This window comes from Triturus cristatus, chromosome 3_2, assembly GCF_964204655.1.
Source record: "Triturus cristatus chromosome 3_2, aTriCri1.1, whole genome shotgun sequence".
Classification (NCBI taxonomy): Eukaryota; Metazoa; Chordata; class Amphibia; order Caudata; family Salamandridae; genus Triturus; species Triturus cristatus.
Genome location: NC_140584.1, coordinates 918,169,544 through 918,184,556, shown reverse-complemented (window position 1 = coordinate 918,184,556; position 15,013 = coordinate 918,169,544). Strand labels below are relative to the sequence as shown.

Sequence of the window (15,013 nt, the reverse complement as noted above, 5' to 3'; positions counted from 1 at the left end):
TTGAACAGTTGCACCACAGATCAAATGTACCGCAACATCTTTGATTAGTTTCCCCAAACAAACTAAGGGGCATATCAGCAACAACCGGCGATAATTATCGCTAAGCGCACTTAGCGCTAGGATAATTATCGCCGGCTAGCGTGGATTATTATCGCTGAGATAACGTGCTATTAGCAACGCTTATCTCAAAAACGATAAAAATCCTAACGCTAACTGCCTAACTTGAGATAATCGCTGGAAACCCAGCGATAATGTCACGAAGTGTGGCGTTAGCTTGCTGATAGGGACTCACAAACTTAGCCATGATATCCACCTTACATAGGATACCATGGCTAAGTCAGTCCTGAAGCAGGCGTAAGGAAAGTAGCAATAACAGGGGTTATCGCTACTTTTCCTGCCACTATGCTTCATAGCGTGGGCCTTGATGATAGGAGAAATGTCGCTTAGCAACATTTCTCCTGTCATGTCAGGTCAGGTAAGCCCACTTTGCATCTCATTAGAGATGCAAAGCTGGGCGTTAGGAATCCCGACGCTAATGCAAGGTTTCACGCGTTAGCGTGACCTTGCTAATTAGGCGATCATTTTTTATCACCAGCTTGATGATATGCCCCTAACTGTTCCCCAGTTCACATGTAAGACTCTAAGCAGACGATGAACTTCGACGGGGGTCCAGACTTAGTGAAAAACCTCTTGCAGCACATACGGGAGATAACGGAACCTATCACTTTCAGAAGAGCCCTGAATGCCTGGCTATCTAAGAAAGCGTTCACATGAACAACTTGTACTACCACCCAGCTTGAATTCATGCAGCTTTTCAAAGCTAAAAGACCTTTAGGTGTCTCAGCACTACAGAAGTATCCAAAATATAGTTTATGTTTTGTGTACAGAAGACTTTTTACACTGGGAAGTGAATACTTGCCAGAAACGTTTTGTATCTAATATTGATTAGAACAGGAATTGAACTTTTCAGTATATAATTCCGTTTTACAGCATATCCTCAAATGAAGAAAGGAACGGCCATCAACAGTAGACAGTTGTTTCAAAAATTAAACTCTGCCTGTGCCCTTCCTTTTTAGATCAGAACTTATCTGCAACACCTTTGGGCCACTTACAAATACTATTTCAATCTTGATTCTATATAACATATCAAGACAAAGAGTTTTATAACTCTATGCCAAGCTGTCCAAGGGTTACAGGAAGATATCACAAGAGCATTTTTTCTGCCACCTGGCTAAGCTCTCAGCAGATCAGTGATAGATAATTAAAACCTGACGCTGCAATCTATGCAGCTAACTAAAGTTTAATTCAGCATGATAGACTAAAGTTGAAGGCACTGGACAAACACAAGAAAGGGGACCAGGAAAATCGCCTCTTGGGGCAGGCTAAAAGGCTATCACAATATGGTCTCAACTTTGTAATTTTTACGTAAAAACAGACCATGGCTGGAAAAACAGTCGGGCGATGCCCCAGACTCTTACAAAGCCAAGAAGAGGCAAAGGCTCTGGGTATTCACCTGGCCTGTCACCAAACTGTAAACTTCTACAATTTACGGCCTGGCGCCAGCCCACCTACCTCGTTTCATAGGTGTCGCAGCATAGTGGATATCCAAAATGGTGGCATTTGGGGTTCTAGCCATTACAGCTATAGAACTTTCAAGGCACAGGGCTTATTTTACTATTTACAACCAGCTGATATTCCGATTCTCTACATGAGGCTCTCAATCTGCCAGTGTTCTAAAATACCATAGGACAACGCTACAGGGGGCTACAATGGTCATTAAATACCCTCTGTTTGAGTTATAGACTCAAGTTAAAGCTGAGCTTCTATATCGAGGGGATAGAACATTTAATCAATGTGATACCCGAGGCAGAAAGTCTATACTGATATCACAACATTCCCGTCAATGAAGTAAGAATACTCTAACTTGAACCAGGAGAACCAAAAAATTGGCACTTGCTGGAGCAGGTGGCTCGTTCTGACCATTATTCGATCGTTGCAACTCCTCTGTCCCCCAATGGATCTTGCAAAATTCCAAAGTTCGAATGCATCAAGCCCTTGATGTACTAAGGGTTGCACAGGGGCTTGTTGGGAGCTGCAAGATTTTCTGCTGAGCACGCAAGCTGCACCGCACGAATAGCTGTGAAAACTTTAACAAATACCAAAGGAGTAGTTTTTCATCCTAAGCAGTCTAAGATCCACCGCAGCCTTGTAAGTTGTAAGAAGCCAGGGTGTTACGCTTCCTCTTACTCTAAACGGCCTAACTAGCATTAGCAGGTTTCTTTAAACAGTCTATTCGAAAGAGTGATAAATCTTTTGAGTAGCAGTAGTTGCCTTGCAGAAGTCTAGGCTCTACAAATAGCTCATACGCACAGTCCATTTAAAATGTACTCTTTACTATCCATGTTCGAAAAACAAAGCTTTTTTTATAAATAACATACCAAATTATCAACTGATGGTGAGAGGTGCCTTTCAAAGAGAACCTCTTGCAAAAACCACAAGTCCAAGAAAGCTCAACAGCTTCTAATAAGTATTCATATACATAACAGTTAAGTTACAAGAAACCAAAGAAATCAAAAAAGAAATGACAAACTAAACAAGAAATTAGAAACTGATAGACTTTCTTACACCCAAAAATAAAAGCTAACCACTCAGTTTGTGTTCTCTTTCTCCAATCCTCCTGAAAGGAACAGGAACGATCATCAATAGCAAACAGCAGCTACATGAATGCAACACTGTTCACTCACTTCACGCCCAAAAGAGAAAACTACAATTCTTCCTCGTGGTTAGCGAAGACCAGACACTTTCAAACACATTTCCTCAGTTAAAAACTATAGAAATGATCCCTGAAAGTATAGTCTTAACAAAATTCTTTATAGCTCACACAGACAGAAAGGGTGGAAACCCTTCCTACTTACAGTAAGACAAGGTTCGGCATCATCAACGGAAATAAAAACATATAAATATAAACATATTTTTTACTCCACAAGATAATATTCCACAGATGCACACGCATACGCCTTTATTTACATTAAAGCCTACTCAATAGATCCTGGTGAGACACTGCTTTATAAATTTACATATTTTAAATCAGCAACCAATCAAATTCAGCCTGCCTGTTCCTGACCCAATGCTGTACCACAGGGAGAGTTGGAAAATTCTTCAAAAAACTGCAGGTTCCACAAGATCATACAGATGATTTTTAATCCAAATAGTTGGTCCAGATTAGCATCTGTCAAACAGCCAAAAGAGTGACACTGATCACTAGCGAGAAGGGACCTGCTAAGGTTGCAAGCGTGGAAACAAACGTTGTAGCATTCAAGCTACCTTTAAATTTTGAACAGTTGCACCACAGATCAAATGTACGGCAACATCTTTGATTAGTTTCCCCAAACAAACTAAGGGGCATATCAGCAACAACCGGCGATAATTATCGCTAAGCGCACTTAGCGCTAGGATAATTATCGCCGGCTAGCGTGGATTATTATCGCTGAGATAACGTGCTATTAGCAACGCTTATCTCAAAAACGATAAAAATCCTAACGCTAACTGCCTAACGTGAGATAATCGCTGGAAACCCAGCGATAATGTCACGAAGTGTGGCGTTAGCTTGCTGATAGGGACTCACAAACTTAGCCATGATATCCACCTTACATAGGATACCATGGCTAAGTCAGTCCTGAAGCAGGCGTAAGGAAAGTAGCAATAACAGGGGTTATCGCTACTTTTCCTGCCGCTATGCTTCATAGCGTGGGCCTTGATGATAGGAGAAATGTCGCTTAGCGACATTTCTCCTGTCATGTCAGGTCAGGTACGCCCACTTTGCATCTCATTAGAGATGCAAAGCTGGGCGTTAGGAATCCCGACGCTAATGCAAGGTTTCACGCGTTAGCGTGACCTTGCTAATTAGGCGATCATTTTTTATCACCAGCTTGCTGATATGCCCCTAACTGTTCCCCAGTTCACATGTAAGACTCTAAGCAGACGATGAACTTCGACGGGGGTCCAGACTTAGTGAAAAACCTCTTGCAGCACATACGGGAGATAACGGAACCTATCACTTTCAGAAGAGCCCTGAATGCCTGGCTATCTAAGAAAGCGTTCACATGAACAACTTGTACTACCACCCAGCTTGAATTCATGCAGCTTTTCAAAGCTAAAAGACCTTTAGGTGTCTCAGCACTACAGAAGTATCCAAAATATAGTTTATGTTTTGTGTACAGAAGACTTTTTACACTGGGAAGTGAATACTTGCCAGAAACGTTTTGTATCTAATGTTCATTAGAACAGGAATTGAACTTTTCAGTATATAATTCCGTTTTACAGCATATCCTCAAATGAAGAAAGGAACGGCCATCAACAGTAGACAGTTGTTTCAAAAATTAAACTCTGCCTGTGCCCTTCCTTTTTAGATCAGAACTTATCTGCAACACCTTTGGGCCACTTACAAATACTATTTCAATCTTGATTCTACATAACATATCAAGACAAAGAGTTTTATAACTCTATTCCAAGCTGTCCAAGGGTTACAGGAAGATATCACAAGAGCATTTTTTCTGCCACCTGGCTAAGCTCTCAGCAGATCAGTGATAGATAATTAAAACCTGACGCTGCAATCTATGCAGCTAACTAAAGTTTAATTCAGCATGATAGACTAAAGTTGAAGGCACTGGACAAACACAAGAAAGGGGACCAGGAAAATCGCCTCTTGGGGCAGGCTAAAAGGCTATCACAATATGGTCTCAACTTTGTAATTTTTACGTAAAAACAGACCATGGCTGGAAAAGCAGTCGGGCGATGCCCCAGACTCTTACAAAGCCAAGAAGAGGCAAAGGCTCTGGGTATTCACCTGGCCTGTCACCAAACTGTAAACTTCTACAATTTACGGCCTGGCGCCAGCCCACCTACCTCGTTTCATAGGTGTCGCAGCAAAGTGGATATCCAAAATGGTGGCATTTGGGGTTGTAGCCATTACAGCTATAGAACTTTCAAGGCACAGGGCTTATTTTACTATTTACAACCAGCTGATATTCCGATTCTCTACATGAGGCTCTCAATCTTCCAGTGTTCTAAAATAACATAGGACAACGCTACAGGGGGCTACAATGGTCATTAAATACCCTCTGTTTGAGTTATAGACTCAAGTTAAAGCTGAGCTTCTATATCGAGGGGATAGAACATTTAATCAATGTGATACCCGAGGCAGAAAGTCTATACTGATATCACAACATTCCCGTCAATGAAGTAAGAATACTCTAACTTGAACCAGGAGAACCAAAAAAATGGCACTTGCTGGAGCAGGTGGCTCGTTCTGACCATTATTCGATCGTTGCAACTCCTCTGTCCCCCAATGGATCTTGCAAAATTCCAAAGTTCGAATGCATCAAGCCCTTGATGTACTAAGGGTTGCACAGGGGCTTGTTGGGAGCTGCAAGATTTTGTGCTGAGCACGCAAGCTTTTATAATGAAAAGTAAACAGACGCAGTCCCTTACTTCTGCTTTGCACCGCACGAATTCCTGTGAAAACTTTAACAAATACCAAAGGAGTAGTTTTTCATCCTTAGCAGTCTAAGATCCACCGCAGCCTTGTAAGTTGTAAGAAGCCTGGGTGTTACGCTTCCTCTTACTCTAAACGGCCTAACTAGCATTAGCAGGTTTCTTTAAACAGTCTATTCGAAAGAGTGATAAATCTTTTGAGTAGCAGTAGTTGCCTTGCAGAAGTCTAGGCTCTACAAATAGCTCATACGCACAGTCCATTTAAAATGTACTCTTTACTATCCATGTTCGAAAAACAAAGCTTTTTTTATAAATAACATACCAAATTATCAACTGATGGTGAGAGGTGCCTTTCAAAGAGAACCTCTTGCAAAAACCACAAGTCCAAGAAAGCTCAACAGCTTCTAATAAGTATTCATATACTCAACAGTTAAGTTACAAGAAACCAAAGAAATCAAAAAAGAAATGACAAACTAAACAAGAAATTAGAAACTGATAGACTTTCTTACACCCAAAAATAAAAGCTAACCACTCAGTTTGTGTTCTCTTTCTCCAATCCTCCTGAAAGGAACAGGAACGATCATCAATAGCAAACAGCAGCTACATGAATGCAACACTGTTCACTCACTTCACGCCCAAAAGAGAAAACTACAATTCTTCCTCGTGGTTAGCGAAGACCAGACACTTTCAAACACATTTCCTCAGTTAAAAACTATAGAAATGATCCCTGAAAGTATAGTCTTAACAAAATTCTTTATAGCTCACACAGACAGAAAGGGTGGAAACCCTTCCTACTTACAGTAAGACAAGGTTCGGCATCATCAACGGAAATAAAAACATATAAATATAAACATATTTTTTACTCCACAAGATAATATTCCACAGATGCACACGCATACGCCTTTATTTACATTAAAGCCTACTCAATAGATCCTGGTGAGACACTGCTTTATAAATTTACATATTTTAAATCAGCAACCAATCAAATTCAGCCTGCCTGTTCCTGACCCAATGCTGTACCACAGGGAGAGTTGGAAAATTCTTCAAAAAACTGCAGGTTCCACAAGATCATACAGATGATTTTTAATGCAAATAGTTGGTCCAGATTAGCATCTGTCAAACAGCCAAAAGAGTGACACTGATCACTAGCGAGAAGGGACCTGCTAAGGTTGCAAGCGTGGAAACAAACGTTGTAGCATTCAAGCTACCTTTAAATTTTGAACAGTTGCACCACAGATCAAATGTACGGCAACATCTTTGATTAGTTTCCCCAAACAAACTAAGGGGCATATCAGCAACAACCGGCGATAATTATCGCTAAGCGCACTTAGCGCTAGGATAATTATCGCCGGCTAGCGTGGATTATTATCGCTGAGATAACGTGCTATTAGCAACGCTTATCTCAAAAACGATAAAAATCCTAACGCTAACTGCCTAACGTGAGATTATCGCTGGAAACCCAGCGATAATGTCACGAAGTGTGGCGTTAGCTTGCTGATAGGGACTCACAAACTTAGCCATGATATCCACCTTACATAGGATACCATGGCTAAGTCAGTCCTGAAGCAGGCGTAAGGAAAGTAGCAATAACAGGGGTTATCGCTACTTTTCCTGCCGCTATGCTTCATAGCGTGGGCCTTGATGATAGGAGAAATGTCGCTTAGCGACATTTCTCCTGTCATGTCAGGTCAGGTACGCCCACTTTGCATCTCATTAGAGATGCAAAGCTGGGCGTTAGGAATCCCGACGCTAATGCAAGGTTTCACGCGTTAGCGTGACCTTGCTAATTAGGCGATCATTTTTTATCACCAGCTTGATGATATGCCCCTAACTGTTCCCCAGTTCACATGTAAGACTCTAAGCAGACGATGAACTTCGACAGGGGTCCAGACTTAGTGAAAAACCTCTTGCAGCACATACGGGAGATAACGGAACCTATCACTTTCAGAAGAGCCCTGAATGCCTGGCTATCTAAGAAAGCGTTCACATGAACAACTTGTACTACCACCCAGCTTGAATTCATGCAGCTTTTCAAAGCTAAAAGACCTTTAGGTGTCTCAGCACTACAGAAGTATCCAAAATATAGTTTATGTTTTGTGTACAGAAGACTTTTTACACTGGGAAGTGAATACTTGCCAGAAACGTTTTGTATCTAATATTGATTAGAACAGGAATTGAACTTTTCAGTATATAATTCCGTTTTACAGCATATCCTCAAATGAAGAAAGGAACGGCCATCAACAGTAGACAGTTGTTTCAAAAATTAAACTCTGCCTGTGCCCTTCCTTTTTAGATCAGAACTTATCTGCAACACCTTTGGGCCACTTACAAATACTATTTCAATCTTGACTCTACATAACATATCAAGACAAAGAGTTTTATAACTCTATGCCAAGCTGTCCAAGGGTTACAGGAAGATATCACAAGAGCATTTTTTCTGCCACCTGACTAAGCTCTCAGCAGATCAGTGATAGATAATTAAAACCTGACACTGCAATCTCTGCAGCTAACTAAAGTTTAATTCAGCATGATAGACTAAAGTTGAAGGCACTGGACAAACACAAGAAAGGGGAGCAGGAAAATCGCCTCTTGGGGCAGGCTAAAAGGCTATCACAATATGGTCTCAACTTTGTAATTTTTACGTAAAAACAGACCATGGCTGGAAAAACAGTCGGGCGATGCCCCAGACTCTTACAAAGCCAAGAAGAGGCAAAGGCTCTGGGTATTCACCTGGCCTGTCACCAAACTGTAAACTTCTACAATTTACGGCCTGGCGCCAGCCCACCTACCTCGTTTCATAGGTGTCGCAGCATAGTGGATATCCAAAATGGTGGCATTTGGGGTTCTAGCCATTACAGCTATAGAACTTTCAAGGCACAGGGCTTATTTTACTATTTACAACCAGCTGATATTCCGATTCTCTACATGAGGCTCTCAATCTTCCAGTGTTCTAAAATACCATAGGACAACGCTACAGGGGGCTACAATGGTCATTAAATACCCTCTGTTTGAGTTATAGACTCAAGTTAAAGCTGAGCTTCTATATCGAGGGGATAGAACATTTAATCAATGTGATACCCGAGGCAGAAAGTCTATACTGATATCACAACATTCCCGTCAATGAAGTAAGAATACTCTAACTTGAACCAGGAGAACCAAAAAAATGGCACTTGCTGGAGCAGGTGGCTCGTTCTGACCATTATTCGATCGTTGCAACTCCTCTGTCCCCCAATGGATCTTGCAAAATTCCAAAGTTCGAATGCATCAAGCCCTTGATGTACTAAGGGTTGCACAGGGGCTTGTTGGGAGCTGCAAGATTTTGTGCTGAGCACGCAAGCTTTTATAATGAAAAGTAAACAGACGCAGTCCCTTACTTCTGCTTTGCACCGCACGAATTCCTGTGAAAACTTTAACAAATACCAAAGGAGTAGTTTTTCATCCTTAGCAGTCTAAGATCCACCGCAGCCTTGTAAGTTGTAAGAAGCCTGGGTGTTACGCTTCCTCTTACTCTAAACGGCCTAACTAGCATTAGCAGGTTTCTTTAAACAGTCTATTCGAAAGAGTGATAAATCTTTTGAGTAGCAGTAGTTGCCTTGCAGAAGTCTAGGCTCTACAAATAGCTCATACGCACAGTCCATTTAAAATGTACTCTTTACTATCCATGTTCGAAAAACAAAGCTTTTTTTATAAATAACATACCAAATTATCAACTGATGGTGAGAGGTGCCTTTCAAAGAGAACCTCTTGCAAAAACCACAAGTCCAAGAAAGCTCAACAGCTTCTAATAAGTATTCATATACTCAACAGTTAAGTTACAAGAAACCAAAGAAATCAAAAAAGAAATGACAAACTAAACAAGAAATTAGAAACTGATAGACTTTCTTACACCCAAAAATAAAAGCTAACCACTCAGTTTGTGTTCTCTTTCTCCAATCCTCCTGAAAGGAACAGGAACGATCATCAATAGCAAACAGCAGCTACATGAATGCAACACTGTTCACTCACTTCACGCCCAAAAGAGAAAACTACAATTCTTCCTCGTGGTTAGCGAAGACCAGACACTTTCAAACACATTTCCTCAGTTAAAAACTATAGAAATGATCCCTGAAAGTATAGTCTTAACAAAATTCTTTATAGCTCACACAGACAGAAAGGGTGGAAACCCTTCCTACTTACAGTAAGACAAGGTTCGGCATCATCAACGGAAATAAAAACATATAAATATAAACATATTTTTTACTCCACAAGATAATATTCCACAGATGCACACGCATACGCCTTTATTTACATTAAAGCCTACTCAATAGATCCTGGTGAGACACTGCTTTATAAATTTACATATTTTAAATCAGCAACCAATCAAATTCAGCCTGCCTGTTCCTGACCCAATGCTGTACCACAGGGAGAGTTGGAAAATTCTTCAAAAAACTGCAGGTTCCACAAGATCATACAGATGATTTTTAATCCAAATAGTTGGTCCAGATTAGCATCTGTCAAACAGCCAAAAGAGTGACACTGATCACTAGCGAGAAGGGACCTGCTAAGGTTGCAAGCGTGGAAACAAACGTTGTAGCATTCAAGCTACCTTTAAATTTTGAACAGTTGCACCACAGATCAAATGTACCGCAACATCTTTGATTAGTTTCCCCAAACAAACTAAGGGGCATATCAGCAACAACCGGCGATAATTATCGCTAAGCGCACTTAGCGCTAGGATAATTATCGCCGGCTAGCGTGGATTATTATCGCTGAGATAACGTGCTATTAGCAACGCTTATCTCAAAAACGATAAAAATCCTAACGCTAACTGCCTAACGTGAGATTATCGCTGGAAACCCAGCGATAATGTCACGAAGTGTGGCGTTAGCTTGCTGATAGGGACTCACAAACTTAGCCATGATATCCACCTTACATAGGATACCATGGCTAAGTCAGTCCTGAAGCAGGCGTAAGGAAAGTAGCAATAACAGGGGTTATCGCTACTTTTCCTGCCGCTATGCTTCATAGCGTGGGCCTTGATGATAGGAGAAATGTCGCTTAGCGACATTTCTCCTGTCATGTCAGGTCAGGTACGCCCACTTTGCATCTCATTAGAGATGCAAAGCTGGGCGTTAGGAATCCCGACGCTAATGCAAGGTTTCACGCGTTAGCGTGACCTTGCTAATTAGGCGATCATTTTTTATCACCAGCTTGATGATATGCCCCTAACTGTTCCCCAGTTCACATGTAAGACTCTAAGCAGACGATGAACTTCGACAGGGGTCCAGACTTAGTGAAAAACCTCTTGCAGCACATACGGGAGATAACGGAACCTATCACTTTCTGAAGAGCCCTGAATGCCTGGCTATCTAAGAAAGCGTTCACATGAACAACTTGTACTACCACCCAGCTTGAATTCATGCAGCTTTTCAAAGCTAAAAGACCTTTAGGTGTCTCAGCACTACAGAAGTATCCAAAATATAGTTTATGTTTTGTGTACAGAAGACTTTTTACACTGGGAAGTGAATACTTGCCAGAAACGTTTTGTATCTAATATTGATTAGAACAGGAATTGAACTTTTCAGTATATAATTCCGTTTTACAGCATATCCTCAAATGAAGAAAGGAACGGCCATCAACAGTAGACAGTTGTTTCAAAAATTAAACTCTGCCTGTGCCCTTCCTTTTTAGATCAGAACTTATCTGCAACACCTTTGGGCCACTTACAAATACTATTTCAATCTTGACTCTACATAACATATCAAGACAAAGAGTTTTATAACTCTATGCCAAGCTGTCCAAGGGTTACAGGAAGATATCACAAGAGCATTTTTTCTGCCACCTGACTAAGCTCTCAGCAGATCAGTGATAGATAATTAAAACCTGACACTGCAATCTCTGCAGCTAACTAAAGTTTAATTCAGCATGATAGACTAAAGTTGAAGGCACTGGACAAACACAAGAAAGGGGAGCAGGAAAATCGCCTCTTGGGGCAGGCTAAAAGGCTATCACAATATGGTCTCAACTTTGTAATTTTTACGTAAAAACAGACCATGGCTGGAAAAACAGTCGGGCGATGCCCCAGACTCTTACAAAGCCAAGAAGAGGCAAAGGCTCTGGGTATTCACCTGGCCTGTCACCAAACTGTAAACTTCTACAATTTACGGCCTGGCGCCAGCCCACCTACCTCGTTTCATAGGTGTCGCAGCATAGTGGATATCCAAAATGGTGGCATTTGGGGTTCTAGCCATTACAGCTATAGAACTTTCAAGGCACAGGGCTTATTTTACTATTTACAACCAGCTGATATTCCGATTCTCTACATGAGGCTCTCAATCTTCCAGTGTTCTAAAATACCATAGGACAACGCTACAGGGGGCTACAATGGTCATTAAATACCCTCTGTTTGAGTTATAGACTCAAGTTAAAGCTGAGCTTCTATATCGAGGGGATAGAACATTTAATCAATGTGATACCCGAGGCAGAAAGTCTATACTGATATCACAACATTCCCGTCAATGAAGTAAGAATACTCTAACTTGAACCAGGAGAACCAAAAAAATGGCACTTGCTGGAGCAGGTGGCTCGTTCTGACCATTATTCGATCGTTGCAACTCCTCTGTCCCCCAATGGATCTTGCAAAATTCCAAAGTTCGAATGCATCAAGCCCTTGATGTACTAAGGGTTGCACAGGGGCTTGTTGGGAGCTGCAAGATTTTCTGCTGAGCACGCAAGCTGCACCGCACGAATAGCTGTGAAAACTTTAACAAATACCAAAGGAGTAGTTTTTCATCCTAAGCAGTCTAAGATCCACCGCAGCCTTGTAAGTTGTAAGAAGCCAGGGTGTTACGCTTCCTCTTACTCTAAACGGCCTAACTAGCATTAGCAGGTTTCTTTAAACAGTCTATTCGAAAGAGTGATAAATCTTTTGAGTAGCAGTAGTTGCCTTGCAGAAGTCTAGGCTCTACAAATAGCTCATACGCACAGTCCATTTAAAATGTACTCTTTACTATCCATGTTCGAAAAACAAAGCTTTTTTTATAAATAACATACCAAATTATCAACTGATGGTGAGAGGTGCCTTTCAAAGAGAACCTCTTGCAAAAACCACAAGTCCAAGAAAGCTCAACAGCTTCTAATAAGTATTCATATACTTAACAGTTAAGTTACAAGAAACCAAAGAAATCAAAAAAGAAATGACAAACTAAACAAGAAATTAGAAACTGATAGACTTTCTTACACCCAAAAATAAAAGCTAACCACTCAGTTTGTGTTCTCTTTCTCCAATCCTCCTGAAAGGAACAGGAACGATCATCAATAGCAAACAGCAGCTACATGAATGCAACACTGTTCACTCACTTCACGCCCAAAAGAGAAAACTACAATTCTTCCTCGTGGTTAGCGAAGACCAGACACTTTCAAACACATTTCCTCAGTTAAAAACTATAGAAATGATCCCTGAAAGTATAGTCTTAACAAAATTCTTTATAGCTCACACAGACAGAAAGGGTGGAAACCCTTCCTACTTACAGTAAGACAAGGTTCGGCATCATCAACGGAAATAAAAACATATAAATATAAACATATTTTTTACTCCACAAGATAATATTCCACAGATGCACACGCATACGCCTTTATTTACATTAAAGCCTACTCAATAGATCCTGGTGAGACACTGCTTTATAAATTTACATATTTTAAATCAGCAACCAATCAAATTCAGCCTGCCTGTTCCTGACCCAATGCTGTACCACAGGGAGAGTTGGAAAATTCTTCAAAAAACTGCAGGTTCCACAAGATCATACAGATGATTTTTAATCCAAATAGTTGGTCCAGATTAGCATCTGTCAAACAGCCAAAAGAGTGACACTGATCACTAGCGAGAAGGGACCTGCTAAGGTTGCAAGCGTGGAAACAAACGTTGTAGCATTCAAGCTACCTTTAAATTTTGAACAGTTGCACCACAGATCAAATGTACGGCAACATCTTTGATTAGTTTCCCCAAACAAACTAAGGGGCATATCAGCAACAACCGGCGATAATTATCGCTAAGCGCACTTAGCGCTAGGATAATTATCGCCGGCTAGCGTGGATTATTATCGCTGAGATAACGTGCTATTAGCAACGCTTATCTCAAAAACGATAAAAATCCTAACGCTAACTGCCTAACGTGAGATAATCGCTGGAAACCCAGCGATAATGTCACGAAGTGTGGCGTTAGCTTGCTGATAGGGACTCACAAACTTAGCCATGATATCCACCTTACATAGGATACCATGGCTAAGTCAGTCCTGAAGCAGGCGTAAGGAAAGTAGCAATAACAGGGGTTATCGCTACTTTTCCTGCCGCTATGCTTCATAGCGTGGGCCTTGATGATAGGAGAAATGTCGCTTAGCGACATTTCTCCTGTCATGTCAGGTCAGGTACGCCCACTTTGCATCTCATTAGAGATGCAAAGCTGGGCGTTAGGAATCCCGACGCTAATGCAAGGTTTCACGCGTTAGCGTGACCTTGCTAATTAGGCGATCATTTTTTATCACCAGCTTGCTGATATGCCCCTAACTGTTCCCCAGTTCACATGTAAGACTCTAAGCTGACGATGAACTTCGACGGGGGTCCAGACTTAGTGAAAAACCTCTTGCAGCACATACGGGAGATAACGGAACCTATCACTTTCAGAAGAGCCCTGAATGCCTGGCTATCTAAGAAAGCGTTCACATGAACAACTTGTACTACCACCCAGCTTGAATTCATGCAGCTTTTCAAAGCTAAAAGACCTTTAGGTGTCTCAGCACTACAGAAGTATCCAAAATATAGTTTATGTTTTGTGTACAGAAGACTTTTTACACTGGGAAGTGAATACTTGCCAGAAACGTTTTGTATCTAATATTGATTAGAACAGGAATTGAACTTTTCAGTATATAATTCCGTTTTACAGCATATCCTGAAATGAAGAAAGGAACGGCCATCAACAGTAGACAGTTGTTTCAAAAATTAAACTCTGCCTGTGCCCTTCCTTTTTAGATCAGAACTTATCTGCAACACCTTTGGGCCACTTACAAATACTATTTCAATCTTGACTCTACATAACATATCAAGACAAAGAGTTTTATAACTCTATGCCAAGCTGTCCAAGGGTTACAGGAAGATATCACAAGAGCATTTTTTCTGCCACCTGGCTAAGCTCTCAGCAGATCAGTGATAGATAATTAAAACCTGACACTGCAATCTCTGCAGCTAACTAAAGTTTAATTCAGCATGATAGACTAAAGTTGAAGGCACTGGACAAACACAAGAAAGGGGACCAGGAAAATCGCCTCTTGGGGCAGGCTAAAAGGCTATCACAATATGGTCTCAACTTTGTAATTTTTACGTAAAAACAGACCATGGCTGGAAAAACAGTCGGGCGATGCCCCAGACTCTTACAAAGCCAAGAAGAGGCAAAGGCTCTGGGTATTCACCTGGCCTGTCACCAAACTGTAAACTTCTACAATTTACGGCCTGGCGCCAGCCCACCTACCTCGTTTCATAGGTGTCGCAG

The 15,013-nt window shown here is 41.1% G+C and overlaps 4 non-coding genes across 4 annotated transcripts; all 4 read right to left on the bottom strand.

The window, feature by feature from the left end:
* Nucleotides 1-2,643: 2,643 nt before the first annotated feature.
* On the bottom strand, nt 2,644-2,859 carry LOC146858639 (small nucleolar RNA U3). Its single transcript, XR_014980577.1, has one exon. It is a non-coding gene; the product is annotated as a small nucleolar RNA U3 (small nucleolar RNA).
* A 3,161-nt stretch (nt 2,860-6,020) lies between these two features.
* On the bottom strand, nt 6,021-6,236 carry LOC146858638 (small nucleolar RNA U3). The gene has a single exon (XR_014980576.1). It is a non-coding gene; the product is annotated as a small nucleolar RNA U3 (small nucleolar RNA).
* A 3,161-nt stretch (nt 6,237-9,397) lies between these two features.
* LOC146858637 (small nucleolar RNA U3) lies at nt 9,398-9,613 on the bottom strand. The gene has a single exon (XR_014980574.1). It is a non-coding gene; the product is annotated as a small nucleolar RNA U3 (small nucleolar RNA).
* Nucleotides 9,614-12,730: 3,117 nt separating this feature from the next.
* On the bottom strand, nt 12,731-12,946 carry LOC146858636 (small nucleolar RNA U3). Its single transcript, XR_014980573.1, has one exon. It is a non-coding gene; the product is annotated as a small nucleolar RNA U3 (small nucleolar RNA).
* Nucleotides 12,947-15,013: the final 2,067 nt, after the last annotated feature.